We start from the raw sequence: 18,512 nt of genomic DNA, 5'->3' as shown, positions 1-18,512 counted from the left end.
GAAAAGCTAACTGACTTACGATAATGTTGTCACAGGGACTGCTTGACAGATTGCTACTGACCACACCTGTTGACTAAAGGCAAAATGTGCTGCAAGCTACACCATGCAGGAGGCTCGCTGTCTGAGCATCATTTCCTTGATGATACCTGTAAGAGTGGATTCCACTAAAGCGTGTGACTCTTTCTAGCAGTGTCTGAGCCAAATAAGGCTGAGAGTGGTTACGGATATTTGTACTGCAGAGTAATCAAAAGCATTTTTATAGTACTATCCATTCTCTTCTCTGTAGCGGTCTCAGGGAAACAAGAATTGTCTTCTAAAGGCAGGGAACACTTACTTTCATGGGAAGCAACTTGTAGGTCTACTTTCAAAGAAGCTTCATGCAGATTTTGCTTTTATCTGGAGAGTCCTCAACTTCGAGACGTTGTCAGAAAAAACACTTTTAGAATCCCAAGTTTATCAGGGTTTACCCAGTAAGGTGAACTGGGACTATGCTTGTCTGAGTATTTTCCTTGTTGACTTTCAGGTCTTCTGAATACTTCCTGGTGTGTTCTAGGAGATTTTAAATCTAAAGATCTAACTTTTTCCAGTTCTTTCTGTCTGGATTCTGAGGAATCAAGGAAGAATCTGAAAAAAATCCCCACTTTTCCCACAAATAATGGTATTATGGAAACAGTTCTCTTTACCATCCTTACCTCAGCTAATTAGAAGATTAACATTATCCTCTGATAATCTAGACCAGTGGTTTTCAAACTGTGGGTGGCGACCCAGTACGGGATCACGGAATGTAAGGCACTGGGTTGCGGCAGCTCTGGTCAGCACTGCCGATGGGACTTAACAGCTCGGTCGGCAGTGCTGCCCGCTTAAGGCAGGCTAGTTCCTACCTGTTCTGACACCGCGCTGCGCCCCGGAAGCAGCCAGCAGCAGGTGCGGCTTGTAGGTAGGGGGGCCACGGGCACAGCACGCTGCCCCCGTCCCAAGCACCGGCTCCGCACGCCTATTGGCCGGGAACTGGCCAATGGGAGCTGGGGGGGCAGTACCTGTGAGCGAGAGCTGCACAGAGCGCTTGCGCACCCCCGCCTGGGGGGCTGGACCTGCTGCTGGCCGCTTCTGGGGCGCAGCGCAATCCTCAGTGCCAAGACAGGCAGGAAGCCTGCCTTAGCACCCCCGCTGCGCTGCTGACTGGCAGCCCCACGAGGTAAGCCTATGCCCCAACCCCATGCCCCAGCCCTGAGCCCAGTCCCGCACCCCAAACCTCTCATCCCCAGCTCCATTGGGTCGCGGGCATCAACAATTTTCTTCAACTGGATTGTCAGAAAAAAAAGTTTGAAAACCATTGAGCTAGATGGTCCTGGCTTTTCCAAGAAGCTTACAAGTGATTATTTGGGGTGATGGGAAGTGGGCTGGAGGGGGAATGCCTTGGCATGACAAAGTGACTCACGTCAGGAAGCCCCTTAGTTTAATCTACTTGGGGAAGGACCTCATCTTTTCACTTGTTTGGAAGGTGCCTAACACCCTTTGGGCCATATAGCAATAAACTAAAATTTATAATTATAAGGCCAGAGTGACGAGGGAACCTGAAGAGGTACCCTCTAATAGATATAGGCTTATCTCACACTGACAAATAGGTTGTAGCTATGTAATGGAGCCACACTCTGAAGAACAGGCAGATAATCTTTATGAAGCATTCAGCAGTCTCTCTCCCTTAACCGATGCTTGTCAGACATATTTGTACGTTTCCCAAGTTATGTTTTTAAACTTTTCTGCAGATTTCTCCTGTGTCTGTGTTAATTTGGAATCTATGTTAACTAACCAACAGTTTAAAGAAAACCACCACCAAGATTTTCATATAAAAAGGGTCTAAAATGCCCTTGATTTAATTCTTAATCTCAAGAGTAAGAGCTTGAGAGTCCAAGAGGAGAAAAATTTACAGATGGGTAACATGCATTGAATGGAATTGCTGGTTTTAATTTTCATATCTGAGAAGATAAAGAAAAAGCTTTTTTTAAGGAAATCTGAAAAACACTGAGTCCGCAATGTTGTTGTAGCCATGTCGGTCCCAGGATATTGGAGAGACAAGGTGCGTGAAGTACGCTTGAAAACCTGTATTCTCGCTCAAACAGAAGTTGGTCCAATAAAAGGTATTACCTCACCCACCTTATGTCTCTAAACATTGAGTCTGACAGATAAGTTTAGGAGATGTAAAAACAGTGCCATTTATTCAGTGAATTGTTACACCACATATATCCTTCTTTACCATTTGCTCAAAGAAAAAAAAAATCCAAACCCTTCTTTAGAGTTTCTAGATTTTCACTCCTTCAACGAACTGAAAGCAAAAACACAAATAGTCAGAACATTTGATCTATTACAGGGTAAAGGAAACTTGTGGTGTATTTCTTATGCTGAGAATGGTGAGTAGCAGTTTAAGTCAGGGAAAATATATCGGTCAAAATCAGCTTGTAGCTGAAGTAATTCTTTGAACAGAAATGCCTGAGATTATCCTAGCTGACCAAAGAGAAGACTCTGATACCTATAAGAATGTAAATTGGGGTCTGAACACAGTATGTAACAGGTAGTTTATATCACTCACATTTAATTCACGTGTAATAATATAGTGCATTGAGGAGAGAATCTTAAAGAATATACTTATTTAAGAAAAAGCCACACCTAGAAAAATAACTCTGAACAATTAAGATAAATAAGATATAAGATAAATTATAAAATAATCTAAGATGCATGCCTATCTTGCCCCCCCACTAAGAACACCCCCACCCACACATATCCCTTAATTATAATCTGCTACAAACCTAAAGAGCGAGTAGATATTAATACTATGCTTCACCATCAAATTACTACTGTACTAATTTTGCCACCCTCTACTGTATTTCTACAACTAATTTTTACCTGCATTACTTTATACAGCATGCAAATGTTAGACATGCATTTCTGCTAAGATGAAATTCTGGTTTTGACATTATTTAAGTGTAAAAAATATATTTCTTTACTGTATCATTGCTTTCCCAACTGACTAAAATATACTATAGAACAGAAAAATGTTTTAGTTTAATTAAATTTCAGTTAAAAGTAAGTCTCTGGCTTGATGCAGAACTCAAAATATTACCTGTCAATTAATATCATCAATAATATTTCAAATTGCTATGCCATGGTATGGTTATGTTCTTATCCTTGTGTCTTGTACTGCTCATGACCGAGTAAATGGTTTTGGGGTTTTTTTTTATGAGCATGCTGCTGCCCCAAGCTTTCATACATGCTGAAATATTCTACTGAGATCTAAAATGCTGCCAATACACTTCTACTTCAGCTATTCAAGAACGACCACTGACAAAGACTACATTACTTTATAAACATGAAAACAAAAAACAACCAAATGGCTAACCAATCAAGAAGATACATTCTATCTGACATAGGTCAGCGTATTTCAAGATGGTACATGGTATATTTTCCTATATTAAGCAAATCTCTAATTTACTAAAGACATATATTCCAGTCAGATCTATCCGGATACAGAGACTTGTTTGCAGAAATGAAAAAGTGGCTGGTCACGTTCTTCACTCACTTGTCCCAGAGGGCAGTCAGCCAAGCATACACCAGCAAAATTGTCTATAGTGTCCTCTTTATACTATAATAAATAAGGCTGTTTAGGAGATAAATAGAGCAGTAGCAAAAAAAAAAGCATACCTTTTCCCTACCTTTTTACTGATCTTTATAAACCAAAAGCGATATTTAGGGAGTCTCTCGAGGCTGTACGCTGAAAAGCCTCATGTGGCATTCTGAGCTAACCACCACATTCATCTGTCTAGGCTTTCAGCGTTCAAAAAAACCCACCACTGACATGCACAGAATGAATCCTGCTCAAGTTGGAAGCATGTGATAACTAGGGCTCCGGTTTAAAAGGAGATCCCAGCACTCAATTAATCCTATATTTTAAACAAACACCATCTTACCGTTTTGCTGTTGTCAGGATCAGGTCAGATTCACCTGCAACTCTTAAACATATCTCTAGCAATGTTAGTGTTTGCAGTCAGTCTCGGCTCATTCAGCAACTGAATTCACATCTTTCTGCACTAACAAGCTGAAATGGTACGGCTGTACTACAGCTAAGAAAGGGGGAAATCTAAAGCAGAAAACAAAGCAATCCCTAAAGGCAGGATAATCCCAGTAGAGCGTAATATAAAAAGTTACAGGTGAACACAGAGAGCAGAATAATTCTCTGCCTAAATTTCATCAGCAATAATGTTCATTCTGAAAAGGTATTTTAAAAAATAGGATGGACTTGCCTGTGGAGTTCCCAGGAAGGCAGACTACCCAGGCTCTGCAGCAGCATTGCAGCCAAAGTAACCATGCATATGCTGTCTAGGCAATTTACAGCAGTGTCTTTTTGAAAAGATATTGATTTACAATGTAGTGCTGTTTCAACGGAACGTAGAACTGGAGCCAAAATAGCTAATGATGGTTTTATAGGAATACAGAAAAAACATTTAATCAAAAGAATGCAACTAGTCATGCCCAATTCAATTATTTCCCCAGTACTGAAGGAAACCAGTAAGCCTCCTAGTGACAAATGATATTAAAACAATAATGTAAGGGCATCTGGAAATGAATGTTAGGGGTAATATGGCTCAATTTAATGTATTTATATATAGCTGATGTGCCTTGCCTATGCCGACCTCCTTTCCCATGTACCATGGAAAAATTAAATATCAAATTAAGCATCTCCAAAGTACATTACTACCAAACATGAACAATTACAGCTTCATAATTATCAACCTTAGCATATAATAAAGAATATATAAAAATACTTTCATCACAGAATAACTAAGCAGCAGAGCATCTAGGCTGAACTCACTGCTGAGCCTTACTGAGCCTGGGCGTGGTACACGGGAAAGGAGGTCCGCATGGGCAAGGCACATCGACTATGGGATCTCAAATAGGACGCCAATTTCTCTGAATCCACTGCTCTCATAGCAACCCCTACTGGCCGCCAATGGGTCTGTGCTTGGTGCTGACTTCAAGGAAATCTCCCCTGCCAGAGATAAGAAACTGCATCCTGGATTGACTGACAGAGGAAAGGGATTAGCAATAGGTGAAAGCCAAAACTGAAGGAAGGAACTGAAGGAAACCAGAGGAAGAGGCTAAAATGCAGCTCACTCTAGATGGCTTAATGCATGTACAAATGCTTCACTCTGAGTATGGGCAAAGCTTAACACAGAACAACAGAATACGCAGGACAACTAATGGTCTGAAAGCAGCCCTGATTTACAGTCCAGGCAGTCCCACTGAATTCAGCAAAGCACTTAGCACACAGTCTCAAGTCTATTCACAATCTGAAGAAAAGGCTTAAGAACATGTCTGAACTCCATACATATGCCCACATGCCACTGAAGTCAATGAGACTTAACATATGGTTAAGTGCTTATTAAATAAAGGCCTAGATGTATTAATGAGCTAAATAATCTTGTCTGGCACGAGCAGCTGCAATGACAGGCAGGAAGCTTGAATGATGTCATGCCATTTCCATAAGATGCTCAAAGCATGAAGTAAGATCTTCAAAAGTTTTTCTTTCCATCATCTACTTCCTAACCCCAGTTAGCAATTCCATGTTACAGTTCACCTTTGAGTTTGTTAGCTTAGTCTTCTTTGCAGCAGATCATCTTTCAGGACCATTTTATGTGAAGAAAGAAAAGCTTCAGCTATTGGCAGAAGACACAGAAAATGTTTTCCTAAACAACTTGACTAGACACGAAGGAAATGAGAGCCCAGCAACTAGAGTAGTTATGTTATGAGAGAAGTAGGTAAAAAAAATGCTAGGTCAGTATAGCGGTTGGAAATCATACATTTATGGAGGAAAAAATGCACTATATTTATCTGTGTCCTGTAAGTCTATTTAAGATTAAAGATTTTGATCCAGTAGACTATGAATAATTTGCCTCACAGGGTTCTTGACTGAGGAAATGGGCAGAGATAAGCAGGTGGGGGGAGCATTGACAGAGGACACCTACCACGCTATCAGTGCACACCTTCAGGTATATCTGGTAAAAGACTTGGCAAAAACACAAATGAAAACCTCTAATGAAGATCTGAGACCTCTGTGCCCCAAAAGCATAGTCAAGCAGAAGAAGATCAGGACAGCTCAGAACAACACCTCTACATTCTGAGAATCCATACCTAGAAAAAACAGACAGTTAAAGAGGGCCAGCAATGGTCAAACAGGCATTTCTACACCTTGCACGCTGAACATGGAAACAAAACTCCTGCTGAAAAGCTGGTCAACCCAACTGTCTGAAAACAGCCTCAGAAACCCCCTATGTTACATCACCCATTTACAGTTCCAGTGACCAGAAAAGAGATGGATGCCACACAAACAAAGGGGAGGCAGGGAGAAAGACACGGAGAGCAATGAGAAGGAGATTGCAAAAATTCTGGCCTGGTGAAGGGAAAGAGATGGAGGAGGCCAAGAGTAAACAGATTAGGAGAAATATCAGGGAGAAAATGGTTGGTCTGAGGAAGTAAAGAGGGTGGGATGAAAGGAGAGAATGGTAGTAGGAAAAAAAGAGCACACCACTGGGACTAGCATAGAAGAAATGAACCAGAGGGAGTGCAAAAAGAACTCAAGAATTAGAGATACACAAAAAGAAAGATGAGAGATCAAAAAAGAAATACGAGTGAAATTGAACAAGCAAGAGAGGACTGAATTTTGAGAACCACTGATTTTTATAGTTTTTATTCATATTTCTACACGTATTGTATTTCTCTGGCACAAACAGAAAGAAAAAGGAGGGGAAAGGAATTGAAAAGCAAATTTTGTTGAAATGGTGCCATTATATTGTCTGCCAGTGGCAGATCCAGCACTTATTTCAGGCAACTTTATGATTTCTCAGTGTAAACAATGGTTATAAATTAATTTATTATTTATTTAACAGTAATAAGTCACCAGGACCAGATGGTTATCACCCAAGAGTTCTGAAGGAACTCAAATATGAAATTGCAGAACTACTAAATGCTATATGCATCCTTTCATTCAAATCAACTTCTGTACCAAATGACTGGAGTTAGCTTATGATATACCAATTTTTTTTAAAGGCTCCAGAGGCAATCCTGGCAATTACAGGCTGGTAAACCTAACTTCAGTACCAGGAAAATTGGTTGAAACTATAATAAAGAACAGAATAATCAGCCACATAGATGAACACAATTTATTGGGGGAAGAGTCAACACAGATTTTTTTAAAAGGAAAATCATGCCTCACCAATCTCTTAGAATTATTTGAGGGGGATAACGAATACATGGACAAGGGTGATCCAGTGGATAATAGTGTATTTGGAGTTTCAGAAAGCTTTTGACAAGGTCTCTCACCAAAGGGTCGTAAGCAAAGTAAACAGTAATGGGATAAGAGGGCAGGTCCTTTAATGCAGTGGTTCTCAAAGCCGGTCCGCCGCTTGTTCAGGGAAAGCCCCTGGCAGGCCGGGCCAGTTTGTTTACCTGCCGCGTCCGCAGGTTCGGCTGATCGCGGCTCCCACTAGCTGCAGTTCACCGCTCCAAGCCAATGGGGGCTGTGGGAAGGGCGGCCAGCACATCCTTCGGCCTGCGCCGCTTCCTGCAGCCCCCACTGGCCTGGAGCAGCGAACCGCGGCCAGTGGGAGCCGTAATCCGCCAAAACTGCGGACGCGGCAGGTAAACAAACCGGCCCGGCCCGCCAGGGGCTTTCCCTGAACAAGCGGTGGCCCAACTTTGAGAGGCACTGCTTTAATGGATCAGTAACTGGTTAAAAAGACAGGAAGCAAAGGGTAGGAATGAATGGTCCATTTTCAGACTAAAGAGAGGTAAATAGCGGTGTCCCCTGGGGATCTGTACTGGGACCAGTGCTGTTCAACATATTCATAAATGATCTGGAAAAAGGGGTAAACAGTGAGGTGGCAAAATTTGCAGACGATATAAATTTACCCAAGATAGTTAAGTCCAAAGCAGACTGCAAAAAATTACAGAGGGATTTCACCAAACTGGGCGACTGGGCAACAAAATGCTAAATGAAATTCAATGTTGATAAATGCAAAGTAAAGCATGTTGGAAAACAATCCTAACTAAACATACAAAATAATGGGCTCTAAATTAGTGATCACTCAAGAAGACCTTGGAGTCACTGTGGATAGTTCTCTGAAAACTTCTGTTCAATATACAGCGGCAGTCAAAAAAAGCTATGGAATGTTAGGAACCATTAGGAAAGGGATCGATAAGAAGACAGAAAATATCATAATACCCCTCTATGAATCCATTGTATGCCCACACCTTGAATACTGCATGCAGTGCTGGTCACCCCATCTCAAAAATGATATTAGAATTGGAAAAGATAGAGAAGGGCAACAAAAATGATTAGAGGGATGGAACTGCTTCCATACGAGGAGAAATTTAAAAACCTAGGTCTTTTCAGCTTGGAAAAGAGACGACTAAGGGGGGATATGATAGAGGTCTATAAAATCGTGAACAGTGTAGAGAAAGTGAATAAGGAAGTATTATTTACACAAGAACTAGGGGTCACCCAATGAAATTAATAGGCAGTAGATTTTAAAACAAACAATAAGGAAGTAATTCTTCCCACAACACACAGTCAACCTGTGGAACTCATTGTCAGGGGAAGTTGTGAAGGCCAAAAATATAACTGGGTTCAAAAAAGAACTAGATAAATTCATGGAGACTAGTAGCCAAGATGGTCAGGGAGGCAACCCCATGCTCTTGGTGTCCCTAGCCTCTGATAGTCAGAAGCTGGGAGTGGATACCTAGGGATGGGGCTCATTCAATAATTACCTTGGTCTGTACATTCCCTCGGTCTGTACATTCCCTCTGAAGCACCTGGCACTGGTCACTGTCAGAAGACAGGAGACTGGGCTAGATGGACCACTGGTTTGACTCAGTATGGCCGTTCTTATGTTGTATTTACACTAACAAAGGGAGCTGTGCTGACAAAAGGGCTAACTCCCACCGTCCATTCCTCAGTTGTGATTGAACATAGTTTGGCTACTAGCACAGAACATATTTTGGTGCTGTCTGTGGTAACAGAGACTGTTTTAGCCCATTGACGAAAGGTGGGACTGGAAAGCCAAATAAAGGTGGGACTGACGGCTAAATGAAGTTTGCAGTCACAACTGAAATTTATCAGCCTACATAACTGGTGCTCCTGGCAGTTTATGAGCCCTGTGCGCAATTGTTTTAAGAATCTTTTTCTGATTTAATGCTACTTTATTATCAATTTTCAATATATATATACATATATGAATAAATTGTTTAGGTTTCCAAAAACTATTTGGAAATTGATTAAAAATATTGTGCAACAGCCTTTACGCTCTCATGATCATAAATGATGCTACCTTTTGGATAGATAATCATACCAGCAGGAGGTTCTACAATGCTACCTGTAAATTGAGAATTACTTTCAAGTGTACTTCAGAGTTAGTTCATAGCGGGGATAACATCTTCTGAGCTTTCTGGGCTAAACAAAAGTAGTTATTTTACAAAATGCTGTAATGATAAATGGATGCCTACATAATGTGACAGCTCTAATGGTTAATCAGATAACTATAAAATCCATAATTTATTATTACAGTGAAAAGAATGGTAGTAAGGTGCTTCTGTGAGTTCATACTATATATAGCTCTGATTCAGTTTAAAATACATTTTCTGTATCATATGGACTGAGTTGTTCTTTACTCTTCCCACTCTATCTTCCATGATTTGGAAGTTTACCATTTCTTTCTCCTTCAATCTAATAAAAAGAATTCTGGATCAGTTATGGTCCCTCTGCATCCATATGGGTAAGAGCCTGCTTTCTACTGGCTTCTAATGATACATTGTCAGGGCAGCTGTATTGAATCAGAGTCTCCAATTTCTTGTTTTACTTTGACTACTGCAGATGGAATTTTACAAGCAGAATAAAGAATAATATACTCAACAGTTTAAAAAGTTTACTGACATGTGAAACTGTACCAGATGTCCAGCCAAACACCTAATACGCCAAATAGCCAGAACAGCAACTGGACTGACCTAATCTCGGGACCACTGAAAAATTTTATTTCCTTGGTTGTTTCCAATTGTAACATTACATAAATTAAGACACTGACCTATAAGAATAAAAAGGAGACAAAGAGATGTAGATACATGCATAGAAAGGCAGTGAAGTTATCAAATGGAGAGATGAACAGAATATTGTTCATTTGATTGTGGGGAAAGTTATTCTGAATACACCATGCTGTAAAACTTACTTCACTTACACAAATATTTGAACACAATCATACCACCTGAATTCTCTCAGTGTGACACTTTTAAGTAAAGTGAAGTGCAACTCACTGTAGTACTCACTTCACCAAATAACTATGAAACTACTAACTACAAATTTTAAAAAATGTATTACACAGTTTGTGAAGCAATTCTGCATGGCCCAATGCATTTTGTTTTGTAAGAAGACAATACAAATCTTTTTGAAATTATATTCATAGGTTATAGTGCCAGAGAATTCTAGGTACTGTTTTTATAGCTCTCCATAAAGTACTTTAAGGTTTGACTTTAGTCCTTAGAAATTTTCAGATCTATATAATGTAACAATCTTATTCAGTTATCTTTAAAAAATGTGCAGGTTAAGTAAGATCATGCTGTGACAAAAACCGGGATGCTCTTTGGTGATTGTTAATACACCTGTATGATACTACCATGGTGTATCAGTCTCATTAATGGGATTGAATAATTCACCATAGGGTCTGTCTGGGTCGCAGAGTTAGCCTACCCACCTAGGAAAGGAGAAAGGAGGCCCATTTTAATAGTCACCTAACAGCTTTCCCTTCAGGATCATAGACAGAATGCCAGAGTGAGGAGCCTTAATGTTCCTAGCCTATTCTCCTTGGGGAGAGCCAAAACCAGTTTCAACAGGTAAGGATCAGAGTGACAGAACTGGAATGAGGACAGTTATTAACTAAAGTTCAGTGCAAACCACTGCAGTCTAAAATCCTTGGGTAAAAGATATTTAAGCATCATGTCTTGGTCCAAAAAAAAAAAAAATATTTTCTGAAATGCTGCAAAGACATCTAACAACAGTAAAATTAAATGTATGTTCTCTTCATGGAAAGACATCAGCAAGAGGTATATGATCATGTAGCCAATTAATTTTAAGCAAAAGCACTCAACCTTCTCCAACCTACAGCTTCTAAAAGTATGTAATTTACTGATTATTTTCATACTTGCCATATAGGTAGCATTTTGTGCTATCACAAAAAATCAACAAAAAATACAAAGATTCGCTATTTTCTTATTGACAATAATTGTTATGAAAGAATGTTAGAAATATAGATTACAAACCCCAGCTTCTTTAGGATGAGCAATATCTCAATATCGACCAATATACTTACTAATGACAAGACGTCACCTCACTGAACATTTTCAAATTACATCAAGTCTTACAACTGTTCTCACGCTGGGACTAATCCCAGTTATATCCCATTTCAAAGATATCCCTACCATTTGAGTAGCTGAAAGAAGAAAGTCCAGCTATGAATTAACTGAAACTTGGCACAGTAAGAAGGGTTCATGTTCAGCACCTTAGCAAGTTTAAATATGCTGTACATTGAAATTCTAGTCTCTTAATGACATTTTCTGGATTTCACTTGTCTCGTTTCTCATTTTGAAGGTATCCACATGAAAGCTCTGATTTTCACACCAGCTGCCTTTTCATATTTCAATGGAATTGAGAGAGACTCTCAGAACTGCAATTTTAAAACTAAAAAGATTCTATGCACCAATGTAAGCTACTGTGGTTACAAAATTAAAGTCACATTATCTTCACACATCTGTGAGGTAGATGTCAGAAGCTAGGAATAGGCTATACGTTTTAGAGCTAACAGCATCCACGTTACAAAACCATTTGATCTGCCTCTATTCTAACTTCAAACAAGTGTTCATCGTTTGAATCACTTCTTCCATATTGGCCATCATAAATCTCCAGAAGAAGATTAATATGTGTAATCAAAACCATTTTCACAGACCAAATCAATTATCTTTATTTCACTGTCCAAGAAGATCAGCTTTGGAAGAAATTTACTGAGTTATGGTTAGCGTAACTAGCAATTTTGAACCCTTCAATTTGTAGCTAAATAGTAAATGTTCAGGTTAAACAGTTTTAGCACAAGTGTATGGAAATTTTATCTGATACTCCATGAACAGCTGTGTGTTTATAAAGCAATTAAGAGATCACACTCATTCCATACTCTTTGTAGCTTTTTTTAAAAATGGTGAGTTTGTGATGTAGAAGCTGGAAAATGAGTCACTAAACTCAGCCCAAATAGGAGCCACCAAACATCTATTAGATGGGAACAACCATTATTCTTGCTGGGCACAATTCAAACTCAAGACCTCCAGGTGACAGGCTCTACCACTCATTAGCGGTAGCAAGCAGCATCCAGCCTTCCCTAAGTGCTAATGTTAGACCTTTTAGAATGAGGCTTGCTTTCTGGAAAGATAAGTTTTACATTAAGTACTGGCCTTTTTGGAGGTTATCCAGACAGACCTTGCCCCTGTTTGAAAACACTGGCAAAATCGCCCACACACTGCTCTCGGTCCTCTTCATACACATTAAGAACAGAGTTAGCCACTCCTTTGTAAATGGGGCAGCTCCCATTAGCCAAAATAAAAACACTAAATATACAATAAAAACAAAATCTCCACAATATCCACATTTATTTCTAAATACAATGTTGTGCAATAGAAAATCACTTCAACAATTATAATTATTCTAAATGCTTCACTCTTATTCCCCACCCACCCATTGGTCAGACAGCAGGTTTGAACCCACAATCTTCAGATCCATAGTTCTGACCTTTTCAACTTCAGCTACAGGAGTAGTTGGTGGGGAAAACATATTGACATCCCCAGACTAGCCCATAGAAGGAGATATAACAGTTTTCTAGCCTATTAGCAAAGTATTTCTTGAATAGCACTCGGCTGTTGGGTATCAGGATTCCTGGATCCTATCCAGGGCTGTAGAAACAGTGTGTAATGTAACGGTTAGAGATAATATAGCCAATTGTAAAGATGATATCACTGTTGGGTCATTTGTAGGGCCTAAGCCCAGGACCTCTGCATGTAAAAATATAAGACAATACCACTTGATTAAAAAGAACAACTGCTATTGCTCTGAGCAGTAGCAGACTCAAGACTTGACACATCATCAAGAGATTAGGAGGAGGAAAGAGCCAAAATGTGTTAGTGTCTGTTACATAAGCATACAACTTGGCACAATTTTTCTGAAAGGCAGCGTGGCAAAGTGGAATTACACTTTGATCTGTCATGTTAGAAACAGGGGTTCTGTTGCCAGCATTACGTATAGTGACTTGTGTACCTTCTAAATTACCTTATTTGTAAGACAGGTGAACGAAATACCCCTACCTGAGGAAGGCAATTAAGACCTTGGTTAAAAATAAGGGTTGTGAAGTGCATAGAAATATTAATAGCACTCAGTGAAAGAGATGGGACTAAAACTCACGGCCTTTCAGTTTGCAGCTCAGTTCCCATTTGCCCCATATTAAAGGGAGTTTGTGGGGGAAAAACAAACTCTCTCAAAAATGTGTAATATTTTGTCTGTTCTGTAGAAATTCATGATGCATCTGTCAAACGCATTTGCCTCAAGTTGTGTCACATTTGGTAAGTCTGATGAGAGCAAGATGACAGCTAAAACAGGTTTTATGCTAGAGGGGAAAGGGAAGAAAAGGAGGAATTAATATCTACTTCTTGAGTTGAAAAAGCCTGCCTTTATATTAAAAAAACACACACACACACACACACACACACACACACACACACACACACACCCTCCCAGTTTTGGAGCATGAGTGATTCCTTGGTGGTTCTCGTATGGTTATATATCAGCAATAGCCAAAAGTGCTTTTTCCCCCACCTATGTTTGTATGTTTGGTTAGAAGGTTGCCCTCTTTCAAACAAGTTACCCATGCTTTGGTCTCCTCCAGATTAGATTATTGCAGGGGGTCTCAAACTTCATTGCACCGTGACCCCCTTCTGATAACAAAAATTACTACATGACCCCAGGAGAGGGGACCGAAGCCTCAGCTCGCCTGAGGCCCACCACCCTGAGTGGGGGAGCCAAAGTTCAAGCCCCATTGCCTCATGTGGGGCGACCAAAGCCGAAGCCCAACGTCTTCAGCCCCAGGTGGGGGGCCTGTAACCTGAAGCCCTCGGACTTCGGCTTTGGCCCTGGGCGGTGGGGCTTGGGCTTTGGTCCCGGACCCCAGCAAGTCTAACGCCAGCCCTGGTAACCCCATTAAAATGGGATCATGACCCATTTTGGGGTCCCAACCCATAGTTTGAGAACCGCTGGATTACTGTAATGTGCTCTACTCGGTCTACATCAGAAAGCCACTTAAACTTCATCTGGTGAAATACACAGCCCTGATTATTTAGCAGTATGCCCCTCAGGGCACATATCACAGCTGTAATCCAGAGATCATGCCTCATCAATCTACTAGAATTCTTTGAGGGGATCAACAAGCATGTGGACAAGGGGGATCCAGAGGATATAGTGTATTTAGATTTTTAGAAAGCCTCTGACAAGGTCCCTCACCAAAGGCTCTTAAGCAAAGTAAGCCGTCATGGGATAAAAAGGAAAGTCCTCTCATGGATTGGTAACTGGTTAAGAGATAGGAAACAAAAGGTGGGTATAAATGGTCAATTTTCAGAATGGAAAGAGGTTAATAGCGGTGTCCCCCAGAGGTCTGTACTGAGACCAGTCCTGTTCAACATATTCATAAATGATCTGGAAAAAGGGGTAAACAGTGAGGTGGCAAAATTTGAAGATGCTACAAAACTACTCAAGATAGTTAAGTCCCAGGCAGACTGTGAAGAGCTACAAAACTGGGTGACTGGGCAACAAAACGGCAGATGAAATTTCCTGTTGATAAATGCAAAGTAATGCACATTGGAAAACATAATCCCAACTATACATATAAAATGGGCTTTAAATTAGCTGTTACCACTCAAGAAAGAGATCTTAGAGTCATTGTGGATAGTTCTCTGAAAACATCCCCTCAATGTGCAGTGGCAGTCAAAAAAGCTAACAATGTTGGGAATCATTAAGAAAAGGAAAGATAATAAGACAGGAAATATCATGTTGCCTCTATATAAATCCATGGTACGCCCACGTCTTGAATACTGCGTGCAGATGTGTTCACCCCATCTCAAAAAAATATATTGGAATTGGAAAGGGTTCAGAAAAGGACAACAAAAATGATTAGGGGTGTGGAATGGCTTCCATATGAGGAGGAGGAGGAGGATTAATAAGACTGGGACTTTTCAGCTTGGAAAAGAGACAACTAAGGGGGGATATGATTGAGGTCTATAAAATCATGACTGGTGCAGAGACAGTAAATAAGGAAGTGTTATTTACTCCTTCTCATAACACAAGAACTAGGGGTCACCAAATGTTTTAAACCTGCTGCCTATTAATTTCAAACAAAAGGAAGTATTTCTTCACACAACGCACAGTCAACCTATGGGACTCTTTGCCAGAGGATGTTGAGAAAGTCAAGGCTATAACAGGGTTCAAAAAAAAACCTAGATAAATTCATGGAGGATAGGTCCATCAACGGCTATTAGCCAGGATGGGCAGGGATGGTGTGCCTAGCCTCTCTTTGCCAGAAGCTGGGAATGAGCGACAGAGAATGCATCACTTGAGATTACTTGTTCTGTTCATTCCCTCTGGGGCACCTGGCATTGGTCACTGTTGGAAGACAGGATACTGGGCTAGATGGACCTTTGGTCTGACCCAGTAGGGCCATTCTTATATGCTGGAGATTGCACTGGCTTCTAATCAATTCCTGGGTTCAATTCAAAGTATCAGTTTTGATCTATAAAGCCCTGTATAATTTGGGTCCTTTGCACTTTAAAAAGAGACTTTTTTCCTCCTCATGTTTTATCACCACATTTGAGATAAAAGTGACTATCTTTAGTTGCATTCACCTGGGGTAGAAGAGCATTTTCAACAAAGAGCACTGGACTCTGGAATTTGATCCACCTTGTGTGCGCACTAAATCCCTATTTTCCCAGGCTGTCTTGGAGGAAGGAGTGTGATTGAGATGGAGTGATCGGACGAAAAGAGGGGTCTTACAGTAGAATCTCAGAGTTAAGAATACCTTGGGAATGGAGGTTGTTCAAAACTCTGAAATGTTCGTAACCCTGAACAAGACATTATGTTCTTTCAAAAGTTTACAACTGACCATTGACTTAATACAGCTCTGAAACTTTTTATGCAAAAGAAAAATGCTGCTTTTCACCACCTTAATTTAAATGAAACAAGCACAGAATCAGTTTCCTTACTTCGTCAATTTTTTTTAAACTTTCCCTTTATTTTTAATAGTTTACGTTTAACACAGTACTGTAGTCTCTGCTATTGCCTCATTGTGTACTTCCAGTTCCAAATGGCATGTGTGGTTGACCAGTTAGTTCGTAACTCTGGTGTTCGTAACTTTGAGGCTCTACTGTACTTTGGCATGATGGGAGGAATTTAAGGCCTTATTTTTTGCTCTTAGGATCAATTTTACCCCCATTTTCAAAAGCCCCACAAAAAGCCATTGGAAAAACCTATTCCCTCCACTAGCATAGTGCCACAGTGCAGGGGAGCTCCATAGGGAATGAAAAGGAGATATTCCTCTTCCTCAAACCATATAGCTATCCTGGCTGCTGCTACTGTAGTCTTCAGACTGCAGTGACTTCCACCTTGTTTGTGCCCGGATACATGGATGGATACACTATCTCTGTCTGCACTGATTCCTCCACCCCCAACTCTTCCCTTTCACACTAGTGTATGTGGAGCAGGGCTCTGTGAAACCCAGGGGGTAGGCACCTCTCACATGGATCCCCTTGCATTCGACCCTACCTCTCCCCATGCCATTGAACCAAATGGATTCTCACTACAGAGCCATCTATAGCTGCAGATATTAGGGCAGGATTTACCCCTTAATGAGTTAGCTCTTTACGGCTTAAGAATGTTTGCTTATCTGTCCTTCTGTCAAAAAAAAAAAAAAAAACCTGTATGCCTGATCAGAGCTTCCTATAGGACTTACCTAAATATCATATACAGTGAGCGATAAAAAAATATATTCAAGAACAGCGGTTCTCGGCCCGCAGGCCACACGTGGCCCAGCGGTGTGCTAAAGGCCACCAAGCTGCGCAGCAGGTTCCAGGCTGCCGGCCAGTCCCTCAGGGTGCGGGGTCTGCCCCACAGGATCACGGTCCAGGGTCGGCGTCAGGGCTGCCAGCCGGCTCCATAGCGTTGGGGTCCAGGATCCCTGCCCACACCCATATATGCGGCCCATAATGATAAATAGGTTGAGAACCACTGTTCAAGAAGATTCTGTTAGTGTGGTTTTAATCATTAAAAATAGGCATCTAGTTGTGTAGCACAATATTAATTCAACAGGGAAAACCAGTCAATACAGAAGTCTTTTTTAAGAGATATTCATTCAATTTTTTAAAGAAATCACTAAAAAGACAAACTATACACTGTAGATCTAACCATAACATTTAATTTAAAAAGTATAACCTGTGCTCCCAATATAACAAAATCAGCTCTCCACTGGAACGATCTCTCTTTGTGCAATTTGTTCATATCTAGGAATGACGACACCCGATTAACCTGGCAAACAATCTCAATCTCTCTTCCACCCAAGTAAGCATTCTCTATCATATGAGAATTGGTAAGAAATGAAGGTTCTACAAATCATGGAAAAATTACTCAATAGGTTCCATAGAGCAGATAGATGAAAGATTGCTGATGAAATCCTGGCTCCACTTACATTAACAGGTAAACTCCCATTAAGTTCAACAGGGCCAGGATTTCACCCTGAATAGGGAGGATTTTGCTACTACATAGAATGATGACTATCGCGTCTGTTTTTTGTTGCTGTTTTCAGGGCCTGCTGTAACTTTGCCACCCCAAGCAAAAAACAAAAACAAAAAAAACCGAGTGCCGCCCCGCCGTAACAACCGCCTGCCCCGAGCGCCACCCCGCTGTAACAACTTCCCCCAAGCGCCGCCTCACCAAAACAAACAAAAAAATACCCCCGAGCGCCACCCCACCAAAACAAAAAAAACTCCAGAACATCGCCCCGCTGAAACAAAACAAAAACGGAGCACTGCCCCACCACCCCAAGATTGGCCACCCCTTAGAAGGTGCCGCCCGAAGCAGGTGCTTGGTCGGCTGGTGCCTGGAGCCAGCCGTGGCTGTTTTGTTTTTAATTTCCAAACATCTAAGCTGGAAAAAAGGTTCCCAGCCAATGTTTTTAGTTTATTGGTCATTTATCATGTGATGTTATAATTAACTAACATGTTATGTCATATATAATCATTGTATGCTAAATAGAGTTAAGTTGTAGGATTACAGAAGTAGAAGATTGATCAGTAGTTAAAAGGAATAATTATGTATTAGGTATCTAAGTAAGAAAGGCTAAAAT

The 18,512-nt window shown here is 40.6% G+C and overlaps 1 protein-coding gene across 5 annotated transcripts in view; it reads right to left on the bottom strand.

Moving 5' to 3' along the window:
- Nucleotides 1-18,512, bottom strand: part of CDK14 (cyclin dependent kinase 14) — a 484,579-nt gene that overhangs the window by 379,989 nt on the left and 86,078 nt on the right. The window contains exon 1 of one of the 5 annotated variants that reach the window (XM_008169583.4): nt 3,963-4,055. The exons of 3 other annotated variants lie outside the window; for them this stretch is intronic. The gene's annotated coding sequence lies outside the window, so the exon portion shown is untranslated. Of the gene's footprint in view, nt 1-3,707; nt 3,827-3,962; nt 4,056-18,512 lie in introns of those variants that run through there. One more of the 5 variants, XM_008169577.4, reaches the window with a different exon arrangement.

The sequence above is a fragment of the Chrysemys picta genome, chromosome 2 (genome assembly GCF_011386835.1).
Source record: "Chrysemys picta bellii isolate R12L10 chromosome 2, ASM1138683v2, whole genome shotgun sequence".
NCBI lineage: Eukaryota > Metazoa > Chordata > Testudines > Emydidae > Chrysemys > Chrysemys picta.
The sequence above is the reverse complement of the archived record's forward strand: the minus strand, read 5'-3'. Positions and strand labels throughout refer to the sequence as shown.